Source organism: Rhipicephalus microplus, chromosome X (assembly GCF_043290135.1).
Source record: "Rhipicephalus microplus isolate Deutch F79 chromosome X, USDA_Rmic, whole genome shotgun sequence".
Lineage (NCBI taxonomy): Eukaryota > Metazoa > Arthropoda > Arachnida > Ixodida > Ixodidae > Rhipicephalus > Rhipicephalus microplus.
In genome coordinates, this window is record NC_134710.1 from 414,021,258 (window position 1) to 414,040,111 (window position 18,854).

Below are 18,854 nucleotides of genomic sequence, written 5' to 3' on the forward strand. Positions count from 1 at the left end.
GTTCCCCAAGAAAGTGTGTAGGGTCCCTTGCTTTTCCTTATTTATATTAATGACTTACCCTCCTCCGTCAATTCTAAAGTTAGGCTATTCGCTGGCGATTGTGTCAATTACTGTACCAATTCATCTGAAACTGATCGACAATCTCTACAATCTGATCTTGTCTCTTTAACTTCGTGGTGCACAGCATGGCAAATCACACTAAATCCTTCAATGACTAAGCTAATGTGTCTTACTAAAGAATCGTCCTGTATTCCAATGTCTTACTTGCTAAATATTACTTCAGTGGAGCTTACGACCTCTTATAAAAACCTTGGGGCTAACATTCAGTCTGACCTGTCATGGCATCACCACATTAACGTCACCCTTGCTTCAGCAAATCGCTCACTGGGGTTCCTTAAACGTAACTTGCAACACACTCCCTTGCACTTGCGCAAACTGGCTTATACCACCCTAATCCGTCCTAAAATAAAATGTGCGTCAGCCATTTGGGATCCCTATCAAGACTATATGATTGAAAACATCGAATTCCTGTAGAATTGTGCTGTACGTTTTATTTTTTTCTGATTATTCACGTCACACCAGTGTCACTTCATTGAAACTTCGTGCCGAACTGGAAGTCTTATCACGTCGCCGTAAAATTGCTCACTTATCACTATCTCATAAGCTCTACCAACACACAAGACATTCACGAAGACTTCTTTAGGCCACCCCCTGCCACCTTTTCGCGCCGCGATCAGCCCTTTAAAATCGAGCGCTTCTCTTGTAGCACACTTCATTATGTTACATCCTTCATACCGCACACAACAACCGAGTGAAATGACTTACTACCAAACATTGGAACCGCCCCCGATATCACTGTATTTCAGAATCTACTCAACGTGAGTGCAAATGTGTGAGTTTTTCGCGGTATTCCCCCCCCCCCCTCTTTCTTCTGCAAACCGTGTTTTCTGTGTAAACTCCGTATATTCACGGTTAGTGTTATTTTTTGCTGTGTTTGTCTAATTCAGTATTTCACACGTGCTATTGATGATGTTGTCATTCCTTTATGCTTTAATGGCGCATGTGCTTGTAGTAAGCTAGATTGCGTTGTATTGTACTCATGTGACTCTATTTTCTTCCTTGTTAGATGAATTTTAAAATAGTTTTATAGTTTCATTATTGTTTGACTCATATTATTTATTCTGATTATTTAAGACTATAAAATAAGAATATTGACCTTGTATTTACTCTAATATAATTAGCAGCTGTGTAATGTTTAATTTGCGTGTTTTCTGGCTCTATTATTCATTTCATGTACCTGTATGTGTTAAAGCCCCCCCCCCCCATGTAATACCCTCCTGTGAGAGGGCCCTTAGGGGTACTCTGAATAAATAAATAAATACCTTCCGTCTTATCTGAGACCACGTCCCACGAACTCCTTCTTGATTCTCCACCAAACAGCAAACAACTTTCCTTTTCTTAGAGACGTCTCTTCGTCTCAGCGTTCCCACACTTTGCTTTCCTCATCCTCCTAAAAACCCACTAAAGAACTCCGTAATTTCGTCAACCTACCACTGAAAATGCTTTCGCGCAACAACAAGCCTAGCTAGATAGCCAAGCGGTGGTGTAGAGTTAGTACACACGATGCTGCAGTCTGTCCGCACTAACTGTGACAGAACGCTACCACTTTATCCTGTCGGGAGTGGTGTCACGACATGGACGACTTGTTTCTTAGTCTGGCTCACTGTGAAAACGCTTATGCCGTGCGGATGACTCACCAGCAAGGGTGCGTTGAATAAAAGCTCACGGGGTTTGGCACCAAAAACGCGTGCAGAAGCGAATGGTTTTGTACTTCGTCTGCGCAACCACATTTCATTCTCTTCCTTTTTCGTTAGGTGCCGTCTTCATACTGGCCATACTTCGCTTGCCCCAAACCTATATATATAACTCTAGCCTTGAGAGGAAGTTATTTTTTCAGAAACATTCCAACAAAGGTATTCTTTTTCTTTCAGTAAAATACTACTCGCGCAACGGCAGCTCGATTTGTTTGTGCTAAAATCAAACACGGCAATGGCGTACGTGCGTGGCGTCACCGCGTTTCAATGTAGCCGGTAGTCTGGGCGTGAGCGGCTAAGTTGGATATCAACTTGCCGCCAGGTTCCGTTTTTTGTTGCGCCACCTATCTAGCGCAGATCTTTCACACGAACGTGCATGCTTCGAATATCTGCTGAAAATCCGAATTTTCGAGCATTCAATAAACCCCACAGACTTTTTAGCGTGTGTGCTCACAATGCACCTTCATTCTATTGGTTCACTTAGAAACCATACTAGAACAGCATCAATAATTATCAAGGCAGGTTTATTGATTCTTGCATTTTTGCCAAATCGATTTGCGTTAATGATCTGCTGTTGCATCACTATGCAGCAAAGCGCGTTGGTAATCACCAATTTTGTTCCAAGGGCTGTGCGAAATGACGAGCAGCTCGGCTAATTAACGGCAAGCCTTGCATTTTTTAATGGAATGCTGAAATTTGGCTTAATGCTGGACGAGGCTGCACAATGTTTTGATAAAGCAATAGTGAAACTGTAGAATCAGCATACTTAGGCCAAAGGTTGATTCGCGACGTGGAAGCGTTTCCATTCCCCCGCCCCATTTTACTAGTAAGTCTAGATAGATTACCTAACCATTAGGGAATGTATGTGGTCCAGATGTCCATGGTACTCTAGAAGTGCGCTGGTTGCAATTTACACTAAAGTACGACATGCTTAGCAGAAATACAATGCAAGTTGGACGTCATAAACTTTGAATCCAGCTACAAACTTATTATTTTAGGCACTGCATTGTAAAACCACGTCTCAGATCCTACATAATGAGTTTCAAGTGGTCGTCGGTTTGCTCACCTTTATGCGCTCAAAGTAATTGTGTGTATTTTAAGTTTAAAACACAGACAACTCCTTGTACTGGCCCGATCTGATGATTGACCTACATCTTGTGTGTTAACTGCCATGTTCATGTCGCAAGGGCCTGGGAATGTTCCACCAAATATTACAATAAAAAAATTTTGTAGTTTTAAAAACAATAACCAAGGATGATTAATGCAAGACGGTATGACATAAATATACTAGAGAGGGTCAATGCAATTCAAATAGGGTTGTATTCATTAGTCGGATGGAATGCACTTGTGACGACGCAAACACTAGATGACCTCAACATATTAGTTATAAAAAGCCAAATTTTTGTGTTTCTTTAGAACCTACAATCTTAGACCCTTCATTTTATTTGTAACCCTAGCATAAGGCCCTTCGGAGTACGCAGCCTAATTATAAACAGCCATGAGAGAAGTGCATCCAGCTGTGATAAGATAATGCGGTTGGACGAAGCTCAAGAAGCACATCTAATGAGAAGGTCTAGTCCTAAGTTCTTATCAACTTCCGTAAGGTATAAGTTATATAGTAATGATGCCCGAATCTGCTTATAGTTGAGCTCTGAGAAGTAAAAGCTGCGTCCGTGTAATCGGCTTTCCTTGTCGTATGGGAAATTTTGTGGCAGGGGACACATCCCTGTGTACTAATCCGATCAGCCTTGCGAGACAACGTTTATTATTTAGTAGTGATATCTTACCTATTCTCGAGCAACGAGCAAGAATTAAAGCACTTCTTAGGGAAATTTGTGTTTCCTTGAAAGACATTCGCTTACCAGATATAAATAAATTGTTATCAGAATTCCTTTGATCGTAATAGTGTACCATTAAGGTGGATGTGAGACGTGTCACACGTATGTAACGTAAAACGTTGCCTGGCAGTCCTGATGGCCATCTGATACTGATACTGATACTTAGTCAAGCAGTGTAGTGTTGCGTTGTGGCAGCAGTGAGCAGTAGGAGTGGTGGGAGCAGTAGTGGGCATAGTCATGTTGTGGGAGTAGTGAGCAGTGGGAGTGGTGGGAGAAATAGTGGGCGTAATCGTGTTGTGGGAGCTGTGAGCAGTGGGAGTGGAGGGAAGAGTAGTGGGCATAGCCATGTTGGGGGAGTACTGAGCAGTGGAAACAGTGGAAAGAGTAGTGTGCATAGTTGTTTTGTGGGAGTGGTGGAAAGAGAAGCAGGCATAGCAATGTTGTGAAGTAGTGAGCAGTGGAGGTAGTAGGAGGAGTACAAGATGCAGTCAAGTTTCGGGAGTAGTGAAGTGGGAGTGGTGGGAGTAGTAGCGGGCGTAGTCGTGTTCGGAGAATAGTGAGGAGTGGGAGTTGTGTAAGGAGTTGCAGACGTAATCGTGTTGCGGGAGTAGTGAGCAGTGGCAGTGGTGGGAGGAGTAGGGGTCAAATCGTGTTGTAGGAGTAGTGAGCAGTGGGATTGGCGGGAGTACGAATTGGCATAGTGAGGTTGTGGGAGTAGTGATCTCTTCGAGTGGTGGGAAGACTAGTGGGTGTAGCCATGCTGTGAGAAAAGTGAGCAGTGGGAGTGGTGGGAGAAGTAGTGGGGATAATCGTGTAGTGGGAGTAGTGAGCACTGGGAGTTGGGGGAAGAATAGTGGGCGTAGCCCTGTTGTGGGAGTACTGAGCAGTGGAAACAGTGGAAAGTGTAGTCTGCATAGTCGTGTTGTGTGAGTGGTGGGAAGAGAAGCAGGCATAGCCTCGTCGTGGAGTAGTGAGCAGTGGAGGCGGAAGGAGGAGTACCAGATGTAGTCGATTTTTGGTAATGATGAACAGTGGGAGTTGTGGACGTTATCATTTTGCGGGTGTAGTGAGAAGTGGGGGTGGTGAGAGGAGTAGTGGTCATATTCGTGCCTTGGGAAGACTGCACAGTGAGAGTGGTAGAAGGAATAGTTGAGGTAGTCATGTTTTTGGAATTGTGAGCTGTGAAAGGGGTGGGAGGAGTAGCGGGTGACTTCGTGTGATGGGGGTAGTGCGCAGTGGGAGTGGTGGGAAGACTAGTGAGTGTAAGTCCTGGAAAAAGTGGCATAGGTATAGTAAAATTTACCAACTCTCAGTGAGAACATCCCACTACAGATGCTTGGCAGATATTTACCCACAGTGTAGATATGTGCCACAGGTGTCAGTTACCAACAGAAACTAGAATTTACCCGCTTTCTTCAAGCAAATGTTCCCACAAACTGTTAGCTAGAACGGTCTCTGGACATCTAAGACTTGACGAGGAAGGGCATCTTTGTTTAATAAATTATATCATACAGATGGAATGAATGATAATGAATAGGGTGAAGCATCCGTCCATCCGTCCGTCTGTCTGTCAATCCGTCCGCCATTCTATCAAACACATTGCTCCACTCATCATCATCCACTCCGAGGACATTCAGTGTGGGTGGCTACGACAGCGCAGGGTAGAGGAGGAACTGAGCCAAAACGTAATGAGCTTTGCCACTAAAGATTTGCCCAGTGTCCGCTGAGTCATGAATGGCGGGGTCGCAGCAGAGCTGGTGCGCACTAAATGACCTTGGCTTGGCTAGGCTTTCACGCTCTCAGCTCTCTCGTTGCCATTCTTTGTTATTGAATAATATGCATGGGTATGGGTGCTCTTTTCCTTTTTTTGGGGGTAAGGCTCATTTAGGCGTAGGCCTATTGGGCTTCGTCGTAGCCACCCCTACTACTCGGAGTTCTCGAAAGATTGCGATTGATCTGCAGCGGTTGCTCCCCTTCAATGCGTAGGAGACAGACAGACGGATAGATAGAGACAGATGGACGGTTGGACGGACTGACAGACAGACAGAAGTCCAGATGGCCAGACAGACAGACAGGTGGACGAACGGAGGGATGGACATCTTTGATGGGGGCAAGATTTACGAAATATTCACAGTTTTACCGATGAACTACCGGAGCTTTGTCCACTAGTGATCATGCACTCTGTGGATATACCATGTTTTCTTTATCTCATTGCGACTATCTCTTTATAGCTTCGTCTATGTCTATTTATTTTCCTGCTTCTCTAAATATATCTCTCATAGATCGCTTTTTTCCTACTTCTCTATTTCTCTTTCTTCTGTCCCTTTCTGAAATTCTCTCTGTGTACTCATTCAGGCTTCCACCTTATTTTTACACCTTCTCTCCCCCCTTCCATTTCCTATGCCACTCCCTTTGTATAACATACTCTGCTGCATGCCCGCATAGCTGAATGGTTACGACGCTTGCCTTTGGCTTGTTGGTATGCATCCACGGATTTCTCGTCGCTAGGAACTTCGAGCTGACAATAATGTCTCGTTTTATCTTTCCTTTCTCTCTCTTTACCCGCTCTCCTGCCCATCAGTAGTTGCCTTCCACACCGGACAAATTTGCACCCATGCTCTGAGAATGAAGCCGAAGAGGGTGTAAAGAGCCCGGAATAGTTTACTATGTTGATAATTTTACACCAATTTTGAAACGGCAAACCTCGAGCATAACAGCCCTGCCGTTAAAAAAACACGCACACATAATTTTTAGAACCTTTATTTGCTCTTCACTCCCCTGACGGCTATACACTGTTGATTGATATGTGGGGTTTAACGTCCTAAAACCACCATAAGATTATGAGAGACGCCGTAGTGGAGGGCTCCGGAAATTTTGACCACCTGGGGTCTTTACCATGCACCCAAATCTGAGCAGACGGGCCTACAACATTTCCGCCTCCATCGGAAATGCAGCCGCCGCAGCCGGGATTCAATCCCGCGACCTGCGGGTCAGCAGCCGAGTACCTTAGCCACTAGACCACCACGGTGGGGTGTGGCTATACACTGTTTCGCATTCGTCATCCGCTCCCACCATGTAAGCGCGGTGACCTATGCTCGCCGGGGCGCCCCGTTGCACTGTTGCAAAGCGTTGTTTCCGTGAGTAAGTGCCACTAGAAGGCTAGGTGAATTTCATGCAGTTCCTAGGCAGTGTTGAGCAGTAACATTAATAAAGGTCTCAGACTACACCTGGAAGCCAAAATTGTGGATAAATAGTGTTATACAGGAACATATTTCGAAAATAGACATTTACAGGTATTTGCAAGCATTAAACCACAAGCTCTAAGTGCACATTTAGACGGTCTATTAGAATACAATAAAAATATTTCCTAGCCTCTTGTTTATGCTCTTATAACAAAATGGAATTGTAGGAGCACAAGAACTAAAATAAGCATTTTCCTGAATTCTGGTCTACATAGCGATGACCGAATGAAAAGGTGGTGTATATCTATACACTCACAAGACTTCCCTAATGCACTTGTGGCGATAAAACTTAGTTCATTAGACCTTGGTCTTGTGGTCTGAATCGCATTGACTGAACATCCAAATACGTCCGGCCAATTCAAACGATTAGACTTCAAGTACAGAGCTCCGTTTGTTTCATATCTGACTTGTACTAATGGCAGCTCTTCTTTCATGTCTGTTACCCTGATCGGAAGGGCTCGAAGGTTTTCTCATTGACTCGAATAGCCTCGATAGTGGCTAGTAACTTACACTAAACCCAGTAAAACAAAGCGCACAATTATTCCCTCTGGGCATCGAAAAGTAGCTTTGTTTGCCGGTCACTCTGCTCTATTTACTGATTTTTAAGGGCGCACATATTAGGTGGATCGGTAATGATGTGCCACAATTCTCCCTGCAAGTGGTGTCTAGCACAGCCCCCCTCTGTTCATAAAATACCATTTCAGCTCCAATGAGCGCTACTTATTAGGAGAGGCGCAGAAGCAAACTTGACTCCTCCAGCAGACAAGGATGCGTAAAGAAAGAGCGAAATAAAAGAAGGCGTTGTACCTTGTCCACTTGGAGGGGCAGCTTTGTATTTTCTCGTCTCAAAGAAGGGCGCATCTTTTATCATGGTAATATCACGTCTCACGCCAAAGAACTGTCTCATTAGCATAATTCTTTTCTGGCTCTAAATCAGCGCCGCAGTTTTAAAATCTCTTTGCCTTGGTAGTTGGGACTCCGAAAATTACGCCTTTTTTCTTTGCTTCAGAAGAATTCTCGTACTAACAGGATTGTGCATACTGCCAATCTACGTGCGGTCAAACAATACAATTGCTTATTTATGCCCACACACCCATATATATATATAATATATATATATATATATATATATATATATATATATATATATACACGTGGGCCTTGAAGAAAAAAAGAGCCATAGTGTAGGAGAAGGAAAATTTTCTACAACCAGAACTAAAATAAATGATGCTGAACTCCTCATGTAGACAAGGGAGAAAAAAGAGCACAGAACATTTTTTAATTAAGGGTTCGACGAAAACTGGTCTGGTCGGAAATAATCTTAGTTAAAAGAAGACTTTTACCGAGAAACGCTGGAAATAAACGACGTTCTGGCGCTGGCGCGGGGCCCTTGTTCACAAGAGGGTGAACAGGGCCCCTGCGCCTGTGCCGAAACGCCGACTATTGTTATAGTACTTTTTGGTTGATATCTTTCTTCTACTCTTTTACCAGAAGCTTTTTCAAGTTTTTTTTATATGAAGTGTCCATTCACGACTATAACTAAGCACTCGCCACCTAGCGGCCACGCCTAAAAATGGCGTTAAGAGGGTCAACCTTGAAAGGAGGTATGTTACTACGTGGCGCGCGTTGAGAAGCGACTGCGTAGTTCCTTTATTTTTTAGTCATACCTCACGCGCGAGCCCCTCCGCCCCCCGCCCCCCCCCCGAAAAAAAGAAAAAAAAGTATGTCCAAAGACAATTGCTGCGTACCGCGATGCGTGGAATCGCAGTCGAAAGAATGCATTGTTCGATCACTTCCGGAAGAATGCACACGACCCGCAACGAAGAACGGCGCAAAGCACAAATTTGAGCATTGAAAAGAAAGCATGTGGTAATCAATTTACTCATGATGACTTAAATTTCCCGGTGAGTACAGCATTAGCTTGTGTGTTTGCTTATTATCTCTGAGCACAGCGTATAATTTCATGGATACCAGGTGTTCAAAGTTAACATTTGCGTTTTTTTAATTAGCTCTCGAAGGCGCGTGATAACCACTTGTGCAAGCAAGTTAAGTTGCTAGGGGGACAGAAACTTAGATGATAATTATCGCTCTCAGCAGCCGGATTACCTAAATATTCTAGTAACCTTTTTACTGGCTGCAGTAAACGGGCATGTTTATATTAAACAAAATGTAGGCAGTGGTGTATGTACACAGGCTGGAATATTTCTTCTAGCACGGCGCTTTGAGATATCTGACTGTAAAGTTTAATTGTTTTTCGCATGATTACGCATGTAAGAGAGGGAGGGTCTGCTCAAATATCCACCCTAAAGTTACACCTGTGTTGTGTGTGCTATATAGTGAGTGAAGAGGGTAGAAATACCGACATAGGAGATAACAGTTAGTCTTGCCCTCTCGGCCATGGAAATAAAAAATTGGCCACGTACCTGCATGTTAATCGGTAAATGTCGTCTAAAGACGATAGTCTTGTGTCTGGAGAGATTGAACAAAACGTTTATTTGATGTTCTGCGAAAAAAAAATCGGTGAATGGTATTCTGGAAGCGCTGCGTTACAGTGCCTCGAGCATGCAGCGGAGGCGAACGAGCACACCAAGTCACGTCACACGTGAGACATGAGCGCTATCTGGAAGTTATCTTGGAAAACAAAACGCGCAGCTCTGAGACGGGTGTGCGTGCCCGTCTCAGAGGTGATAAGGTTTAGAACGCAAGGCGACGGGTAGGTGCCACTACCGTGTCTTCTTAGCAAGGCGTTGGAAACACTTCCCTTTTCGTGCAAGCGTTGCATTGTCAGCACCGCGTGATAAACGCTACGGTTCTTAAAATACCTTATGTATGTCTTTTCTATTAAAAGATGCACAAAAATGTGGTTGTGCTCTCTCGTACTGAAACCATACTTGGCGCGCTTCAATGAGGGAAAATTTGTAGATTATGTCATATGATAACACCTATTATTTTTCTGTGTACATTTTTTCCGTTCAAGTTTTCCTCAAAAAATTAAGGTCTAATGATCTTGTCCCCGAGTATGCCACACCACACATTCACACTCTCGCTAACTTAATGCTTGTGCTGCATCAACTAGTGTCGGTTTTCTAGCGACGATAATGGGCGTTGTGAACATTAACACTTTAATTTCGCCAAAACCAAAATTCATAATTCTAAAATATTCTGTGCAAAAAGCGATGTTCTCGATCCGTTTTGATGAGGTCCTAATAGCAGAGGTGAACTCGCGTTCCAAAGCCCGCGTCATTTAGGTCCTGATTAAGGTATGAGTGATATGTATAAAGCTTGTGCTTTCTTAGACCATTTGTGACTCTTCCAACACAGGATTGTGACTCTTCCGACAACGTGGATTTCAAAGTCTTTATCAGCGATTGCCTTCGTGGTCCGTCTTGAAAGGTGGACAGACCCTGTTGTGCAAAAGCGTCCAAAATATGTTTATGAAAGTGGGCATTGTTGGAAGGGGACGGCTTGGGTGGGGAGACGCGCAAAGCTCCATTGCTAAAAAGCATTGTCGTTCATTTTGGCTATTGTTGTTGTTGTTGTTGTTGTTGTTGTTGTTGTTTCCCTGTGCAAATGGCTCGTACCCAAAGAAGGGAATCTGCCGATTATAAGGTGAATTTGCCCTAAACTTTCGGCAATGCGTCATTCCTACAAATTTTTTGTAACTTAATTTTGATTTGAAATACCGATATCAAGTTTGCAGAAAAAAAAAGAAGAAAAATATTGAGACAGTAATTTAGCAAGAAAATCGTTTAGTCACAGTGATGCATTCTTGAACGGCGAATAAAGCATCCCTGTGGCTGATTTCGGCTATTGCAAGCACCACGTCTACTTTTTCTTTGGTAGAATAACTCACGCCAGAAGCAGCTGTAATAGCTCGAAAGCACTCCACGTAGATTTCCTTGGTAGACCTTCTATGAAGAGACGCTGTGATACCAGAGGCACCCTAGGAAAGGACGATCAAGCGAACGCGTTCACAAGAAGACACCTCCGTGTGATCTAAAGTCACCAAAAAACGTTGCGAAAAATAGTCTCCTATTATCGCGTTCATCAGGATCACGCGTAAGGCTCATGGCGCACCACGCTGTCAAAGTTTGATTTCGCCGGCCTAGAAGGCAAGGGTAATTGTCATCGTGTATGCCTACGCTTCCACCATCTTCACATACTAAAACATGACACGTAACAGATGCGTCACTTTAGGAAGAAGCATTCCATGGGGCCTCACACTCTTGCATGCGTAATAATGCGAAAGACAAATAAACTTTGGAGCCGGATATATTGGAGCACAGGTGAGCTAGAAGAAATTTTTCTACTGAAGTTGTGTACAAACACCACTGCCTACATTTTTTCAATATAAAAATGCCAACTTACCCAGTCAGTAAATTGTTCATATTATAATTAAATTTGGTTATTTGGGCTGCTGACAGCGATCATTATCATCTAATTTTATGTCCCCCTGGCCGATGTACTTATTTGCACAAGTAGTTCTCACGTGCCTTCGAACGCCTAAAAAATCATAAAGCTTAACTTTGAACATCCGTTATAAGCAAGCAGTTTATGAAATTTGTTGCGCTGCGTATGTGGCTATTTTTTCGCATATGCTTGTTTTGTCTGCACGTCACAGTGATACCCATTTTCAAATTAAACTGCTCTTATAGCCCTCTCCTGAACATTTTTTATTTAGAATGTCTGTATATACACGCACACAAACGCGGGCGCGAGGGTCGCGCGCGTGTGGCGTGCGTATGTGTATGTTCTTGTGTATATATCTCATGTCCGTAGTTTGCATGTACATATCTGTCTTGAATATGAACTACTGCCAACCCGAGCGAGCGAGTGTTCGGAAGCACACGACCTTATTCTTTAGACACTTAGGAACATGGAACTGTTGCTACGCAGTGCAAATGTGCTAGCAGCTTTCGGAGAAGCCCGCTACATATGAGCAGTTGCCTTGCTCAACCTTGTGTTCGCTTTACAGGTTTTTCAACTTGAAGGAATTATGATGCGGTTCGACGAAGGGGCTCGATGTTAGTACGGCCAGCGCGACTACATTTGCCGTGAGGCGAGTGAAGTTCTTTATGCCGAATATATGGAGTGGTCAGCTAACTTTCGCCTTCGACGAAGCATCGTGATAGGACGCCATAATAAACAATAATTTACAGCATATCCACGGAGTGAATGATGATGAGGGGGGTGAAGCGCCTGTTGGGACGCAAGTATGGACGGATGGATGGACGAACGCAGGCACGCACGGAGGAATGGATGAACGTACGGACGCACGATTGAACGAATTGAAGCACTGACGCATGGACGAATGAACGGATGGACGCACGGAAGCACGGACAGACAGATGGATGCTTCGCCCCACTCATCATCATTCTTTACCCGGATATGGTGTGACACCGTCTTTATCGACAAGCATTGCAATTTTATTACCCTGAAATTGGATACTACGAGTACGGCACGGGACGTACTACCCACGTCATATGGAGTTTCACCCTTAAATACTTCAGCACAGCTTGAAGCAAAAGTGCCACGCCGACCCTCTCAGGCGCAGCCATCTTAGTTTTTTCGACCAGTGTTGCCAGCACAGGGTCGTTTTCAGGAGTTGCGAATGGCGCCTATACTAAGAATACCCGCTAAAGCATATACAGCCTATCCTGAATAACTGCAATCGAAGTTCGATTCAATATGATAAAATGAAGTTGAATGAACGAAAGAAAATTGCAAGAGAAACTAAACCAGTGAAACAACAAAAAGGGTGTCCAGTGGCCTCTTTCGTCAGATTGAGGCATGCAGGTACGCATCGAATTCCCGGTGGAAAGCCCGCTTGTGCTGACGGAAAAAAGACGTACGAGCTGTTCATAAATTTGGAAGGAACCTATCCGCATGAAAAGTGTTTGATTTTGTCCAGAAGAACCCCGCTAGCATGTCTGTAGTAGCACTTTATCACGAGGCGAAATCCTGCCGCGCGTCGCTTTTCTGACTTGGCACGGAACGCCTGCGCAGCTCACACCTGCCTCGTCCACTCTTTTAAATGTGGTGTTTTCTTTGTTTTTTTTTCACCCACCTAGCAAATGCCGCGTATTTGTTGTCATGAAATAGTTATTGAATAAGTGAATGAATATAAAACTACAATAAAGAAGAACAAGGAAACGAAAATAAAGACTGAGTTGTGTAAGTATCGACGGCACCGGAAATGTTGGCCGGAAACGAGAGCCCGCAGGAAATGACAGTGCTTGGATGACGTCAACAAACAGTTGCCTTTTTTTTTGCAACTCTATTTCTTCTGCGTTGCTTTCTAGAATATACAACAGGCTAAACTATAAAGTGATGACTCATTTTAGAGATATCTGTATCCATGTGAAATGAAGGAAGTACGATTACTTGCAGAATGAAGGAAGCAAGGACAGCCTCGTCCGAGTCCTTCGAAGTCAACTTCGTGAAAGTGAAAACATTCTAAGGTTTCACATACCAAACGCACGTTACAGTTACGATGAACCCAGTAAGTGCTGCGGAATAATTGTCAAAGACTGCAGTTTATTTATTTATTCGTTCAAATATTTATTTATTATTGTACCCTCAGGGCCCGATGGCACTACAGAGGGGAGTGGGGTTACATATTATTACAGAAAAAACATCAAAGCACAAAGGAAATAAAAAGTACAAAGCGGATGGTAAAAACTCACGTCAAGACAAATAAAGAAAAGTAGTTGCAGCCTGAGTACAAGACAATAACATTTATAATGAGAAAACAATTAAACAGACAGTAACAAACATAACTGTATTCACAGAATAGCAGTTGTTTTACGGAAAAAATTCTGATCAGTTATGTCAGCGAAGTTGAGGGGAAGGTCATTCCAACTGACACAAGCTGTGGGTAAGAATGAGACATGATGAAATTCCAAATTTGTTGCGGTGAATAATGCGAGCTGATACATACGAGGGTTTCGCGAGTAACTTGTTTTTCAGGTAGTTATTATGGTAACTTTTATGAAAAAGACGTAATGAAGCTGCACACCTGCGATGAGAGAGAGAGAGAAGCGAGAGATAAACTTGACTTCATAGCGGTTACACTACTCTTTCGGTAACAGGTAGAGAGTATCAAATGACAGGCACGGTATTGCACAGCTTCCAGGTAACGGGCACCTAAATGTAATTACCACGAGAATAGGCAAATGGTAGGTGTAACTCTTAAGCAGAATAACAGAGCAGAGTGGACCAGAGAACAAACATGTGTGGAGGGCACCTTATTGGAAACATAAAATAAATGAACACGGGCTAGACATGTAGCGCGTAGTCAAGTTAACCCCTGGTTATCAAGTGTAACACCGAGGCTAATACATAGCTCAAAACACTTCGCGCATCGCTTATCGCACGCTTTGCCTTATTAGCCCCGCCCAGTGACGGAGACAGTCTGTGCAGCAACCGCGCTAAGTCCACTCCCCCCCCCCCCCCTCCGCGCAAGCCCAGAGGGAACAATCGAACTGGGGAGAGGGGAAGGGCGAAGCGTGAAGGACACATCAGGTACACTACCTTAAAACCTCAGGAGGGGCGAATGATGCAGTCGGCTTATTACTGAATGTCCACGCTGCGAATCCTAATTGTTCAACTACACCCAAGAGAAATCTCTCACCGGCACTGCATTGCAGGTCGGGACCCAATACCCATATATATGATGTGGCCGGTGAAAAGTGCATCGCATTGTCTCTCGGGGGCTGTAAAGCATTTCCAATATCAACGCGCGCCATTAACTTTCTTTGGCCACGAGGTGAGCGTTGACACGTTGGTAAGACACAGTGAACACTCTCTTGACTAGAGAAGGTGATCTCTCTCTTGGCCTAGAGCAAATCGATCGTCACGACAGGAGCAGCAGAAGACAGTGCATGGCGACACGCTGAAACCTTAAGGTGCATCGACCTTGAAAGGTGGTAGGGGCTGTGGTAGGGACACTGGAATTCAAGGGAAGGCAAGTTTGATGATAAGTGGTGTTTAACGTCCCAGAACCACCATACGGATATGAAACACGCCGTAGTCGAGGCCTCTATAAATTTCAAACACCTAAAGTTCCTTAAAAAGCACTGAATCTACAGCATGAGCACACGGGCCTACCCCATTTTCTCCTCCAACAAAAACGCAATCGCTGCAGCCAGGATTCGATCTCACGACCTGCGGGTCAGCAGCCGAGTACGTTAGCTTCTAGACCACCCTGGCGGGGGAAGAGAGGCAAGCGTACCAGGTGAAGGCTGAGACTTTGGAGGACACATGAGACTCTCACACTTGCGGGTAATAACGGGGGCGTGGCAAGGCAACACCACATGTGGCTGGTGAACAAGGGAGAGGCCTGTTACATGCAGTGGGGAAAAATAGTCACGCAGCTGCCGTGGCCGGGATCCGAAACCAATAAAAACAATGTTTATTCCCTTTGTTCAATTCTATTTGACTCCTCAAGCGGGCTTTGCTGCCGTGGTCACTTGGTGATTGCGGGGCTCCGCTGTTGACCAGAATGAGGAGGCTTTCGTTCAAAGCGCAGAGGTAACGTTTCGAAAGAGGCAAAATGCTGGGTGCCTTTCTAATATGCGATACGAGGGCACGCTAAACAAACTCTCGGGGTCGAAACTATTGCGTCCTTCATAGCTTGACTCACTCTGGGCCTGCCCCGCCGCGGTGGTTTAGTGGCTAAGGTACTCGGCTGCAGACCCGCAGGTCGCGGGTTCGAATCCCGGCTGTGGCGGCTGCAGTTCCGATGGAGGCGGAAATGTTGTAGGCCCGTTTGCTCAGATATGGGTGCAGGTTAAGGAACCTCAGGTGGTCGAAATTGCCGGAGCCCTCAACTACGGCGTCTCTCATAATCTTATAATGCTTTTGGGACGTTAAACCCCACATATCAATCAATCAATCACTCTGGGCATGGTAACAAATATTGATTACTTCCATTACTACGTCACTCACTTTTTAGAGAATGCACCGACCAAACGCTTTCATTCGCATATTGAGCTCATAATAGGGACGTAGAGGGAGACATTATGACAAACTGCGTAGTATGTATTTAAAGGCTAACCTACAAAAATTAGTGCTAAGGGCATTAGAAATTACAAAAAATTATTCCCATGCACGATATATTAAGAGTATTCTGATTTCTGTGATAGATCAACCTTATTGATAGGTCTCCCGGAGCGTGCACAGCTTCTGAGCGGGGCCGCTGTACGAGATACTTCAGCATGCCTCCATTTTGTACCATACTGCAGTGCACTGGCTTAGCTTCTGAGGGTTTGACAATGCCAGCGAATACCAACCAATGAACAATGTTGTGATACCATTTTGACACAAAACAAAGAGCTGAGCTCAATATTAACGCTAGACCATTTACAAAACCAGTACTTTGTATGCGTGAAACGAAATGGATGAGTTGTGGCAATTGTCAATTTCTCGCTACGCTTTAATAGGAAGAAAACGTGGTAGAGAGCACGAGTTCTAATAGAAGCTGCTAGTCCAGATGTTTTCGATTTGTTACGCCATCGTGACATCTCGTGGATTCCTGCGCTTCGGTGACGTGTAGGCCCGAAAAAATCACGCGCTTGTGCACAAGGAATCTCTTCCTAACGCATCATGGTAGGTTTCGCGTACATCTACACACACATTACAAAGTTTGTGGGCATCGCTTCTGTCGGACGCTAATAACCTTAAATCTGTTGCAGCTTGCTTTGCTTTTTACGCAAAAAAATGGGCCAGGCGTTCAATTACTAAAATTATTGTGGGGGATTTCGGTTACCAAAAGCTCGATATCATAAAGCATGGTGTATTCAGAACAACAGAACGCTTTTGACCAGCTTTAGTGGGGACCTCAATCTAAGAATACGCATTTTTTCGTTGCTCCCATTGAAATGCAGCCTGTAGCGCAGAAAATTGTGCGCCGACCTTTGAGCGAAGCGATGCAACACCTATCGGCCACCACGTTAGATCCTCAGCTTTTGATAGTTCAGACTATGCGTGGAACGTTCATTGTATTAGGATTCCTATATGCAGTGGATTTCGGTAGTTGGCCTTAGCTCTTCGCAAAAGCTACAACACGCGTTCGAGATTTATTGCCAAGCAGGTTCCGAATTCCACCCCAGACATATCTGCGGTGACCACAATAACATGAAAGACCTTGCAAAGGGTCTTTCATGTTATGCGACTATACCTTCGAGTCGTGAGTCTGCTCCCGTTACGTTTATGGCCTAACGGTATAGTGTCCATATAAAGTTGCATCGTTCTTTATAGGCGCCAGAACAGACCAACGCCCATTGATCGCTTCTGTGTTTGACCGGACCAGTGCGAATTGGTCGTTCAGTGCCACAGCTATAAGGCACTGGCAGAGCAATCAACTAGTCAGAAGAGTATTGCGTAGGTTGCGTGATTCCCGCCATCACTTAGCAAGCGCAAGGATTACGACAACGTGTGAGAAATCTCGACATTGCTGAATAATTCCTTGATAATGGACCATGTGCAGCGCTGCTTCCGTTCGGTTGCTTTTACGAACAAACCGTAACTCAAGCCGAATTAATATTCACATAAAAAAGCGCCAGAAACGGAGGACAAGAATGAGAAGAATATTTACAGCGGTTGTCTGTTTTTTGCGCGTTTTTGTGTTAATAATGTCGTACCAACTCGCCCAAGCAACCATTTCAGCGAGTAGATATGCCCGCGAAAGAGGCAGGGAGAGCTTTCAGCGGTGTCAGTATGCCTCATGCGGGGTGGTATGCGCGTTCAGTGTAAAAAAAAAAAAAACACCATTTGGAGAACGCTGTTCAAGAATGTGCGTTACGTAACGTGCTTACCAGGCATGGTAGGATGTCAAGCCATCTCGGCAAATCTGACTCTGGTTCGGCTTGCACTCACAAAATACCTCACTAGAGGCAGTGTGACAACAAGGACAGCGAACTGTATATATACTCGGCTGTTGGCTATTCATTTCTTTACTGCTTTTATATGTGTGTGCTCATTTGATGGCGCATTTCAGGAGTGGAGCTGAACAAAGCAAAGTGTGGGTGAGGGACGTGCTCGCACTGTGGTGAAAACTAAAATTTTGACCCTGTGGTACGAAACAATAGGCCGTTTCACTTGCAAATAATAAAGAGTAAATGCACAAGATTGCCACCGAGTCTCTCAAAATTGGTCGCTGTGGAGAGATTCCGCACATTCTTTTCTTGTGAAGACTGAGCCATTGGCGTGGTAGAGACACCCATGAAAAAGTGGTGGAGACAGTCTCAAATCATGACAGTCTGTGAGCTACCGAGAAACACTACAAGAATGCGAAGTAAAGGCCGACAAAATATCAAAAAATAAATAAATGAACACCAACTGAAAAAGGTTAAAGTATGTTGTATTTTCTTTCATTCAATTTGCACTTCTGAAAGGCCTGCCACTGAACATTTGAAGCTCAACGACAGCACAGAGACGGATACTGGGAAATAAAAGTCAGAAGCGTATAGAGTAGGAAGCGAAGTCATGTTGAAGCCTAGGAATGCAAAGACGACAGGCTAAGCGCTAAGTGTCAAAGAGCAGGAGCTATGAGTAGAATATCTGAGTGCGTGCTTGCCGACAAAAAAAAAAAACATTCACCGCCGTATACACAAAGTGAATGATGTAGAAGAGCTTGCTCAGAGATGATCGGGTAAGCCACGAATTCTCCATACACATCTCCGAACATCATATATTGTCGTGACAACGGTGTTCTATACACAATATACGCGAAGTTTAGTAGTTTACATCTGAATGCACTATGTCAATTTTGATCAAATATACACATTTTATACACAAGACATGTGCTTTTTCAAAGTAGCGGAAGGGCGTCACTCATTAATGATCGCTTTGCATGATGTGTACGTTCAAATTTCCGACGATTACGAAGGAACGGTGTTTGAACTCGGTCCCGTGTTGATGCATCGCCTTCTCAATGTACTTGGTGACGTCTCCTTCTG

General features: G+C 44.3%; 1 protein-coding gene across 1 annotated transcript in view; it reads left to right on the forward strand.

Annotated features, from left to right (window-relative positions):
* LOC119161732 (cGMP-dependent protein kinase, isozyme 1) overlaps window positions 1–18,854 on the forward strand; it is a 315,895-nt gene that overhangs the window by 165,976 nt on the left and 131,065 nt on the right. The window lies entirely within an intron of this gene.